The 12396-nt window shown below is 41.9% G+C and overlaps 1 long non-coding RNA gene across 1 annotated transcript; it reads left to right on the forward strand.

The window, feature by feature from the left end:
• Nucleotides 1-547: 547 nt before the first annotated feature.
• On the forward strand, nucleotides 548-10318 carry LOC137237935 (uncharacterized). The gene is made up of 3 exons (XR_010949058.1): nucleotides 548-1002; nucleotides 1075-1304; nucleotides 9910-10318. It is a non-coding gene; the product is annotated as an uncharacterized lncRNA (long non-coding RNA).
• Nucleotides 10319-12396: the final 2078 nt, after the last annotated feature.

The raw sequence follows: 12396 nt of genomic DNA on the forward strand, positions 1-12396 counted from the left end.
GATAAGAAGGTCCTCCTCCATGCAATCAAATCTCGAAAAAAAAAAGATTGTTGAGATGCTAATAAAACCATGATGGAATTATTATTATTATTACATTATGAATAAAACTCTTACAAGCTCTCGCTTAAACTGGTGTGTAAAAAGTAAAAATTCTTGTGCTTTTAGTTGTGACATGTGACGGAAATTAAAAATTTTGTTGCAGAGATCATCTTTTTGCGTTGGCGGCCTTCGCCCAAAATAATATTAAGTTAATTTTAATTGTGACATATGACGGAAATTAAAAATTTTGTTGCAGAGAACACCTTTTTGCGTTGGCGGCCTTCGCCCAAAATAATATTAAGGGTAAGGTTTTACAAGACGGTGCACCACCTAATTTAAAAATTATCAAAATTATGTTTTGACAGAAATAAAAATTTATATTTTCGGATATTTCGGATTCTAAAAACGGAGCTCGAGGCGCGTTTTTTTATTCCACGTTTGCTAATTTTTGATAAAAATTAGGTGGTGCACCGTCTTTTAAATCGTTACCATATTAAGTTGTATAGAATCGACGGGATGGCCTAGAAGGTTTCATGTCATACTAAATGGCTCCCGAGATGGTCGGGATAGTACCTTAATGGTTCCCGAAACGTACCCGATCTGCATCCGGCAAAGGACCAACAAAGTCGATAACGGGAAGTGTCATTATCGCTACAACAACAACAACATTATTTACTTTCTGCTTTTCATTCATACGTATGTGCATTTTTAAATAATAAAAAAAATGTTATATTATTCTAATAGATAGCATCTCCGCCGGGGTGCGATTCAGCTCAGAATATACCAAAACCAGAGGAAACCTACAATTAAATGCAGATTCACGTGTAATTTGCCAAGGATTTACCGCTAAACAAGGTAATTTACACAACTAACATGCTTTGGAATACGGTATCAAAACTGGTTGGATGTATTTCCCTAAAAAAGGGTGGAACTACGCTTCTTGGTTTGACAGTATTTGCTTCGGTAATTTATATTGATTTGTATTGATTAAAACATGCAACAGTAGATAATGTAATGTGAATTAAAATTGAATAGGTAGCCGTAGCAAAAAAGGCAACTGATCCGCATGCAACTGTTATTTATGTGGCGCCACCGGGAGCTGCTGCTGTTATCCTAGAAGCATTAGAAGCAGAAATTTCTTTGATTGTTTGAATCACCAAAGGTGTGCCATAACACGATATGGTTCGCGTTAAGCACGCTCTCTTAAGGCAAAAAAATCGCGTCTAGTCAGGCCCGATTGTCCATGAATCATCGCACCAGAAAGGGTAAGTAAATTGTCTACCATATTAAATATATAAACAACATGTATGAATTTGTTAGTGATAATTTGTCATGTTTGTTGATAATCAACTGAAGAATACAAATACGACAGAGTTCGAAGTTCATGTAAATACCAATTGATTTTTTTAATTAGCGTTTGGAGAGCAAAATACATATGTATGTATGCATAGAACTGCATAGAAGGGGGAGAATTAATTAATTATTATCAGTAGATTTACAAGATTTTTGTCATTTTCCATGCGTCGCAGTTGTCATTACATTGAGTTAAGGGAGGACATCAACACCTTATTACCCACAGCCAGTTAAAATTTTAGTAAATTTTGCTCTTTTCATCACTGTTTCAAAACGTGGAAAGTTATATATCGAGCATTCCATGGAGAATGGTACATTTTAGCAGACTTTCGCATTGCGGTCATTATTAATATTCAATCCCTAGAAGGTTTAATGTAGTCATATCAATAGTTCCCGAGATGGTGGGGCTAGTACCTCAATGGTGCATGTTACCGGAACGTAGATAGATAATCTATTGAGGATTGCACAGTAACTTGCACATCTCCTTCACAGCACCTCATTCCAGCCGACATCCTTGATGAACCCTAGCAGTGTTCATGGCTTGAGGGATTAAATGTGGGAATGCTCTAGCCATGGTGAGCCCATAAACTTAGCACTACGTCTTGAAATTGCGTCGCATTCTAGAAGGATATGGTCCGCCGTCTGCTGATCCATCACAAAATCGGCATGTGTTGTTCAATATTATACCCAGCTTTTGCATGCGACTGTTCAGTCTACAATGTCCTGTAAGAATAGCCGTTAGGATTCTTAGGTTATCTTTCGAGAGGCCTATTAATGCCCTATATCGAGTTGTGATGTATCCCCCTAACAGTAACTTATATTGACTCAGGCCTGGCATATTGGGCCAGTGTTCTTCTCTCTTCTCCCTCCCTTCTACTAATAAATGCCCCTGTGAGCCAACTGGAACGGCTCGAGATCGATGGGTCATACAGTTGCTGCCTCTCTTTCCGGATTGTCCGCCTGCTGTTGTTGTTGTAGCAGGGCTTCGCTCCATCTAATAGGTGCGACCGATCACAAATTGTCATCAATGTCCTCTAACGGGATTCCAAGGAAACTTTCTGTTTCAACAGGTTTGGACCAGAATGAGAGGAGTGTTAGAGGCGTTCGTTCCACAATACAGTTAAAGAGATGGTTGGTGTCAGTCATGTGGGGACACATTACAAGCAGGACAATGTTTTTTATGTCGGGGTTGATTCTAGATAGGTAAGAGTTTAAGCTATTACGGTATCCAGATCGAAGTTGAGCTAGAATGACTACTCGCATTTCCCTAGGTAGAGTGCGTTCCTCTCCTGCTAGTTTTGTTCTTTGAGTACAGGAACCACCGGCATAGAGGCCCGACGCCTGTTTGTGGATTTCACTGAAGACATGCTTGTGTTTTTTAGCTTCATACGACTGTGTTCTCAGGTGCCGTATTTCCTCATAATGTAATGAGGGCGTGAACAACAAGAGCCACAAAAAATTTATAAAAGTTACGAGGACGCTGGATTTTGGGATCTAGCCCAAAGCAACCTGTTCGATGAAACCATCCCTTGCACGTGACACTGACAAGAGTATTTATTTTTTAAATTTAATTTATTTATTATCACGGCTGTTTAGGCCTAAAACTTAAACTACTAAGTACAATTCATTGTTATAATCACTTATTTCTATTGAATATGCTGTTGGAATGCCATGTGATTCCGATCAGCATATTTACTAGCGTGACAAACGGACGAGTCTGGGAGCCACTCATTTAAGGAAAGTTGGAAAGGACGCGTTTCCAATCCTCCAGTGCTCCCAGCTTAAGGCAACAAAATTTGGAACTTATATTTTTCAATTATATTTGTATTTTAAGCTGTCGGAATGTATTAGTCTCCGAGGCGCTTCTCAAGGCAGTCGGTTCTATGTACTGGAGCGACTCGGAATTTTTCCCGGCCAAGGACTGTCATTTCAGTGTAACCCCATTTAATTTGTTGCGTCCCTCCCACAAATTGTCATCCTCCCAGCAGCTCCTTGCAGCGGGACTGCTCCATATTCTCTTACTCCGGGAAGGTATCGAATCCAATCCGGGTCCGTCGCCTGACCCGGTCCTGAGAAATGGGTTTGCTGCATCTGCCGGAAAAGGATCTTTTTAAGACGGTCGTACTCTGTTCAGTGTATCTCGTGTAAGGGATGGTTGCATCGGACAGGTTGTCCTGGGCTTGATCCCAAAACCCCACGTCCACGTAATTTTATAAATCTTTTGTGGCTCCTTGCTGTTCACGTCCAAGGGCGTCCCGTAGTCTACGCCTTAGCCCCCCCCCCCCACCTGTTGTTGTTGTTGTTGTAGCGATTAGGTTACTCCCCGAAGGCTTTGGGGAGTGTTATCGATGTGATGGTCCTTTGTCGGATACAGATCCGATACGCTCCGGTAACACAGCACCATTAAGGTGCTGGCCCGACCATCTCGGGAACGAATTATATAGCCACATTGAACCTTCAGGCCATCCCTCCCTCCCCACCCCCAAGTTCCATGAGGAGCTTGGGGTCGCCAGAGCCTCGTCTGTTAGTGAAACGGGATTCGCGGCTCGAAGGTGAGGTTGACAATTGGGTCGGAGAAGCTATATATTGCGCTACACAACCCCTTGAATCCCCCCTCCCCTCTTTTCCGGCAGCAATCGTGTAGGTCAGGGAAACAGGCTCTTAGTCCCTAACCCCGTTTGCACCGTTTGCCAGCACAGAATATATATGTTTGCGACATCCGCCGAATGCAGCTCCTGCCTTGGGCGGTGCCACTTTCTTAGATGTTCTGGTCTCCGCGACGGCAACCCCCGACGGGTTTCATTGCGCCATGTTGCCAGGTCGCAAATCCCAATCTACCGGGTACCCAAATGCTTGCCCAAGGACGCCCAGTCCCAGGGCCACAATAGCAGTTGCGTCCTGGCCTTCCTCAACCCAGGCTTAGTCACCCGTCACTTACCCCAGAGTGGCGACGTCTCCCCTATGCACTTCAGAATTCTGCAGTTAAACTGTAATGAACTAACGGAGAAGATCACGGAGATAGTCGATTTCATGAAGCGGCACAACATCCGCATTGCTGCGATTCAAGAGCTTAAACTCACAGCAAGATCTGCACTGCAAACCTGTTCTGGGTATAATGTCCACAGAAAAGATCGCATGAGCGGAAATGGAGGCGGCCTCGCGTTTATCATACACCACTCTGTGCAATATCATATATTTGATCCCGGCATCGACCGCAGGGACAATGTCTTAGAACGTCAAGGCCTATCTGTCCGGTCAGGCGATGCAAACCTAGAAATCATCAACATCTACATCCCTCCTGCCACCTGTTGCCCTATTGGATACCGCCCTAATATTAGCGCCTTACTCACTGGCAACATTCGCATTATCTTAGGTGACTTTAATGCCCATCACGATCTTTGGCATTCAAACTTGCGGGCGGACAGTAGGGGTGAGATGTTGGCGGATCAAATAGAAGAAACGACGTTCTGCACAATAAACGGAGACGCTCCCACACGTATGGTAGGAAGCTCTCACAGTTCGCCGGATATCTCAATCGTGAACGCAGAACTCGTGTAAACTGCGTCAACTGGAAGTCGATGGTAACACTGGCATCCGACCACCTGCCTATACTTATTTCGTTCGAGCGTACCGCCGACTTTATTGTTACAGAAAAACGCACTTTCATAAACTTTAAAAAAGGAAAGTGGGATGAATACAAATCTTTTACAGACAACCTCTTCGCTGCCCTCCCTTTCCCGACTGATTCCCGCCAAGGGGAGCGTGCTTTCCGCAAGGTCATTCAATCCGCCTCGGCACGTTTCATTCCCGCAGGGAGAATTCCCGAAATAAGGCCCCACTTCCCGGCGGAGGCCGCAAATTTAGCGAGAGAACGTGACCTTATAAGACAGCTCGATCCCGGCGACCACCAAATAAGGGATATAAACCAACGCATCAGATTGTTTGTGGATGAACACAAGCGGGCGAAATGGGAGGAGCACCTAAGAGGTTGTAACCTCTCTGCCAGTGTGGGTACACTTTGGTCCACCGTAAAGTCCCTATCGAATCCGTCTAAGCACAATGACAAAGTTTCTATCGCCTTCGGCGATAAAGTGCTGTCGGATTCGAAAAAATGTGCGAGCGCTTTCTGCCGTCAATATGTAATGCATTCTACGGTCGACAAAGATAGACGGAGGGCCAACAGACACGCACATAAACATAAATTCAGCGCGTCACCAATTACCATCACCGCCAGAGAGGTTGAAGATGCCATTGGTCACGCTAAACCATCCAAAGCAGTGGGCCCAGACGGCATAGCCATGCCGATGCTTAAAAGCCTAGGGAAAGAGGGTTTCAAATACTTAGCGCATGTCTTCAACCTGTCTCTTTCAACCTTTGTCATACCCGAAAAATGGAAAATGGCCAAGGTGGTCCCGCTACTAAAGCCTGGGAAACCAGCTAACATAGAGTCGTATCGTCCGATATCTCTCCTATCGCCAGTAGCAAAGACGCTTGAAGCCATTTTGCTCCCCTACTTCCAAGCAAAGTTGCAGCTAGCCTGTCATCAGCATGGCTTCAGAAAACTTCATAGCACCACCACCGCGCTAAATGCTATCAGCACCCAGATAAATTGCGGTTTAAATCAAAACCCCCACCATAGAACAGTACTCGTAGCGCTAGACATATCAAAAGCTTTTGATACGGTCAACCATGGCACGTTACTGCAAGACCTGGAAGGGTCTACCCTTCCCCCATGTCTTAAAAGGTGGACCGCAAATTATCTGAGTGGTCGGCATGCATCGGTGTAATTTAGAAACGAAACATCAAAACCAAGAAGAATTAAACAAGGGGTGCCACAGGGTGGTGTCCTATCCCCACTTTTGTTTAATTTCTACATATCTAAGCTACCTTCACCACCAGAAGGAGTCACTATCGTTTCATACGCGGATGACTGTACAATAATGGCCACAGGCCAAGCGCACAGATCGATGAGCTCTGCAACAGAATAAACGGCTACCTCCCTGATCTCTCCAGTTTTTTCGCCTCGCGAAACCTGGCATTATCACCGACTAAATCTTCCGCGACCTTATTTACAATATGTACGTCCCAAGTGTCGACCATTTTGAACATACACGTCGATGGCACTACGCTACCGACTGACGTTGATCAGGATCTACATTTTGCTGAGCACGCAGCCGCAATTGTCCCGAAAATCCAGAGCGGTAATAAAATCCTCAAATCCCTTGCTGGCAGTCCCGGGGGAAAAGATAAAGAAACGCTCATTACTACATACAAAGCAATTGGCCAGCCTTTTACGTGCTATGCGTCACCCATATGGTCGCCAAGCCTAAAAATTACCCACTGGAAGAAGCCACAGGCCTGCCAAAATACTGCTCTCAGAATCGCCACGGGCTGTCTTCTTATGTCCCCAGAACACCATCTACATAATGAGACGAGAATACTCCCCATCAAGGAGAGAAATGAGATGCTAACCCATAAACCTGGGCATACAAACAGACATCTGATTGATGAGCCAACACCGCCTAGGGGCTTAAGGAGTCATCTCCGTAAGCATTTTGAGGAAATACGGCACCTGAGTACCCAATCGTATGAAGCAAACAAACACAAGCAGGTCCTTGGTGAACTCCACAAACAGGGGTCGGACTTTATGCCAGGAATTGCCCGGTTAATCCAGTACTCAAAGAACAGTACCCAAAACTTGCGCAAGATGAACGCACACTCCCCAGAGAAACGCGAGTCACTCTAGCTCAACTTCGATCTGGATACTGTAACAGGTTAAACTCTTACCTATCGAGAATCAACCCCGACATACAAAATGTATGCCCCGCTGGCAATGTGTCCCCACATGACACCAATCATCTCTTTAATTGTAATGTGGAACCAACGCCTCTAACGCCCCTTTCATTATGGTCCACCCCTGTTGAAACAGCAAGTTTCCTTGGACTTCCTTTAGAGGATATTGATGACAATTTGTGATCGGTCGCGGCTGTTAAGTGGGGCGAAGCACTGCTACAACAACAACAACATTAGTCTCCGATCAACATAGCTAAACATGTCTTTGGATGTTGGAAATTGGAAATAACGTGTATGCAATCACCCCTCAACTTTGTTTAGTAAAGACGCTGTCGGAATGCACGCAGATTCCGATCAGCACAGCTCAACATATAATGGGAGATTGAAAAGGATGTGCTTCCAATCCCCCCCTGCTCCAACTTTTGTTTGGCCTTATTTTCGTTATTTTTGTTACACATTATATAATTTTATTGTTATATTAATGCTGTCGGAATGCGAATGATTCCGATCAGCAACAGTAAATATCGGCTGAAAATACCGAATTCCAGCGAAATTAGTTGTTGGAACTGTCTGGAGTTACAGGTGGCGACAGATTTTCTTTTCCTTAGGGCCGGATGCATTTTATTTTGCTACTTCCAATATTACCATTCCCTTTTCGCGCTCCAGTATCGGATATATCATGTAAAAAATAAGAGGAGAAAAATTGTATCTTTTTGGATGGGTTTTACAATGCTCCAATTAACTTTTTTTAAAAGTATTGAAGTTATTACTACTTTTTATGTGATTAGGAACTTCATTGAAATATTTCAGACCCTTATATATATGACCGTCCTAAAAAGATTCTTTTCCGGCAAACGCAGCAAACCTATTTCTCAGGACAGGGGTCAGGAGAAGGACCCGGATTGTGGTCGTATGAGTATGGCGCAGACCCGCTGCAAGGATCTGCTGGGAGGATGACAATTTGTGGGAGGGACGCAAAAAATGAAACTCTGAGTCCGCCTGCTCATTACCCTCTACTCCCCTGTGGCCTAGGACCCAGGGCAACAGTACTACGTTGTGTGCTCCTAATTGATTCAGCTTTTCTACGCACTGAAGGATCAGTGCTGACTTTGCTGATTTCGAACGCCGCAAATGCCTTTAGTGGGGCCTGACTGTCTGACTGAGTATGGCAATTGTTTCATTGGGGTATCAGCGCTGAAGGTTCAGCTTAGCGCACTAACTTATGGCGAATACTTCCGCTTGAAAAATGCTCGGATGTGCTTTTAGAGGTACTGATATTTTGGCTCTGGGTCCGAAGACCAATGTCCAATGCCCTCTGGCATCTTCGAGTCATCTATGTACCGTACGATCTTGTGCAGACTAGTAATACAAAGCACCCGCCCGTACTTATACAGCCGTACCAAGATACGGAGCAGCCCATTACATATTGGCACAGCCGGAGCACTGCTGATATCCAATCTATATTAAAGCTATGCATTTAAAAGTGTTTGTACAAGTGGCTGGTGCACACCGAACTGGACCAATGTATGCTATATTGATGCCTGCACAAATACCAAGCTATGTTTATGTAAATATTGTTACTGCTGATGTCAATTTGCACGGTTGAGCACATACAGTACCTACGTTTATACAAGGTGGAACACCACACTACCTACATGGCGATGTAGCCACCGATCAGGTTGTTCTAAGAGATTAATTAAAATATGTTATTCATAAACACCGATTATTATATTTTCATTATCATTAAACTGTAGACTGTAGACTCATGGGTATTCTTACTGGACACTGCCTTCTGGCGTCACATGCCTTTAAATTAGGCTTGGTAAGTGATAGCATAAAGTGCGGGTTGGAGGAGGAAACGTTCGATTATGTTCTGTGCTCGTGCCATGCGCTTGCCAGGCTAAGACTCCAGCTGACAGCTGTCAGATCTAGAAGCAGCAAGTGGTTTAAGTTCTAGGAAGCTTCTAGTATTTGTCAAGAGGACGGAGTTATTTTATAACATAGGTCCTGGTTGTTGATAGGGTTTTTAGCTTGGTCGTTAAAACAAACTTCTGGTAACACTACGGACTCATTCAGTCTATGTGAGATCCTCATGCCCGCCAGTTCAACCTAACCTATATTTTGTTTTGGTTTTTACTTTAGAATCAACCATTTAAGTAAGCGATGTCAGCTAACTAAGCGCCTTCAAATGTAGATCCATAAGGAACATGGGGTCGCCAGTGCCTCGGCTGCTAAAGAAACAGGATTCGCCACGGGTAGTTGAGGTTCACCATTAGGTTGGAGAAACTATATATTGCGCTGGCAACCCATTAAACGGGTTGCGCTACACAACCCCTTGAACCAATTTGGTATTTTAATCGCCTCTTACGACAGGCATACCTACCGCGGGTATACTCTAAGCCCCCTAACCCGCTGGAGCCAGCAACAGTTGTTGTTGTTGAATTAAACTGTCATCTGCATTTGTTTGTTTTTGTAGCACGTCTAATTTACTTCGTAACATCAATCAATTATCCCTTGTTATAATGTTGTGTTCTCTATGATTGCTATAGCGAAGTATCTTCGGGTACCCCTGATTCTAGTTATCTGAAATCTCCTTAAGTCCCTTGTGCCCTTGGCCTCTCAGAAAAGAGCTAATTGTGGAGCCCTATTTATAGAACATTTTTCGGGTTAAATATATTAAAAACTAAACTATCCTTACTGATATTAGTTTCTTTCTCATTCTAGGTAATTTGATTTTGACGATGTGCGCATAGCAATATTCCAAATATTCCATCTGTGGCTGAAGGAAGAATATAAATTTGCTCAAATTATAAGAAAACTGCGACAACTATCCCCCCGCCTTTTTAGTACCACATATAAGGCACTAACAAGCATACTATGGAAAAGGGTCAAGACCAAAGGCTCCATATCACCTGTAAATCGACTTTGATAGCACGAATTGGGGCTTCCGGTATTATCCCTACAAAACTCATATGGCTCTGCAAACTGATGTTGAAGAACACCACCAGCGCAGGAAAAATTGGGCATCATAACTGAGCTTCGAAAGTTTCAGAAAGGGCACAGCTATAAATATACGTTAATGTACTTAATTAGCTTGTACATATCAATATACACATATGTAAAGTTCACTAGAGTAATAAGGGAATAATTTAAATTGTAAAAAAACATTGTATATATCAATTATTTATAATTAAATATTATCTGAACATAAGGGACGCGTTTCATTTATGGAAAAAGCGATTTGACAGAAGGTAACCGGTACGGGTAACCGGCAAGCCAGTTACCCGTGTTGTTGTTGTTGCATATGTTTTGGTTAAGGATAACGAAAACATACCTAATGAAGTAACTTCAAAATGTAAATATCATCGAGCGAGAAGGAATGTCGAAAACACAATAAGTAAGAGCGAGAAAGCGAGTCACACGTACACTATTTTGAGAGAGCGCGTGCGTTACTTTTTTCACGACAGCAACCCTTCAAAAAACGCGAGTACTCTATAAATAATGTAAGGAATACTCCTTTGGGAGTATAGGACTGCTCCAAATCTAATCTGTATTCATACAAAAAATGTGCTCCAATTAACATTGCGATGTCCTAGGAGAGGAGTAGGTGATCCCACTCTCGCTTTGTTTGTGAGTATTCCATAGAGTACATACGTGAGTGTACTTTCACTGTAGTACTCCATGGAGCACCCACAGAGGATCATATGCCAAAGTACTAAAGAGGAATTGTGTCGGAAAGAATTATCGAAGTGAATTTAATTTAAAATGAAAGTAAATGAAGAGGGGCAATACAACTTTTATATTTTATACTACGAATATTCTTATGTTATTTAGCATTTGCGTGAATAAAGAATCTAATATAATACGCATACGCATACGTGAATAAAGAAACTAATATAATATGTGTACATGAAACCAGTGACCTGTTGCATTTTATCAGAGTTCCCAAAGTAAAATTTTATTATTACCCTGCAAAAATTGTTGGATTACGTGTTCCATTTTCTTCATGTTGGAGTACTCTAACAATACTCCTTTGCAATGCGTTTGCGGCCCACTATCAGCCGATCATTGCTCGTTTTTTAACGACAGTGATCACGACACGATGACGATCGAGCAGAGTTACCAAAAGTAAAATATTGCATGCAAATAACTAATAATAAAATTTTACTTTGGCAGCTCTGATAAAATGCAACAGCGCACTGGTTTTATGTATATATATTATATTAGTTTCTTTACTCACGTATGTGTATGCGTATTATATTAGATTCTTTATTCACGCAAATGCTAAATAACATAAGAATATTCGTAGTATAAAATATAAAAGTTGTATTGCCCCTCTTCGAGGTATCAAAAGACGCGCATTTACGTCTAGATTAAGAACCCGAAAGCGGAAGTTAACTTTTTTCACCCGCTCAAAAGTTATCGGCGAAAAACCGATTTGTGTGATACATATTGTTCCCCCATGTTTGCAATCTTTTAAGCGCACACATAACTTTACTTTTTATACTTGGTATATTAACATAATCTAACTTACACGAATTAATGAAAAAATTATGTTAAATTTCACTAATTTACTTATAAAATATCAACACAAATATTGCAAAAAATTTCTGTCCAAATGAAAACATATGAAAGTGAACAGTTTTGCCAGCTCAGCAGGTAATAAAACAAGGTATTGTTTGATATATAAAACATCTATATTTACAAGAAATTTCTATTATAAAATTATGTTTTTATGGGAAAATGATTGCTAACTTATCATAAATCGAATAATAATTCGAATAAATGTGTTATTGACAAAATACTTAAATTTTATTTTTTTTTTCAAAAAAGGTTTAACTAAACGTGCACAGCAATTTATTTATTTATTTATTTGTTAGTCTACAAATTTTACAATTAATCAGACTAAATATGAATGAATGAATGAATATAAATGCGGATTACAGTGTAAAATTAACAAGCATACATAGTGAGCAAAATTATATTATAAAATATGTATATACATATATTATTGAATCAGTTGTCGGGATGGACTGTGATGCCGAGCAACGGAATTGATTATCATTGCTGTCGAAATGGACGTGATTTCGAGCAGCTGATGTATATTTAACACACAATAGTAGGGCTGCAATGTGTGGGAGGTTGGAAAGGACGTGATTCCAAGCCACCCGCCCAAAGTAACTGGAGCAGGTAACAGATCTAGTTTAACAT

Source organism: Eurosta solidaginis, chromosome 1, assembly GCF_040869045.1.
Source record: "Eurosta solidaginis isolate ZX-2024a chromosome 1, ASM4086904v1, whole genome shotgun sequence".
Classification (NCBI taxonomy): Eukaryota; Metazoa; Arthropoda; class Insecta; order Diptera; family Tephritidae; genus Eurosta; species Eurosta solidaginis.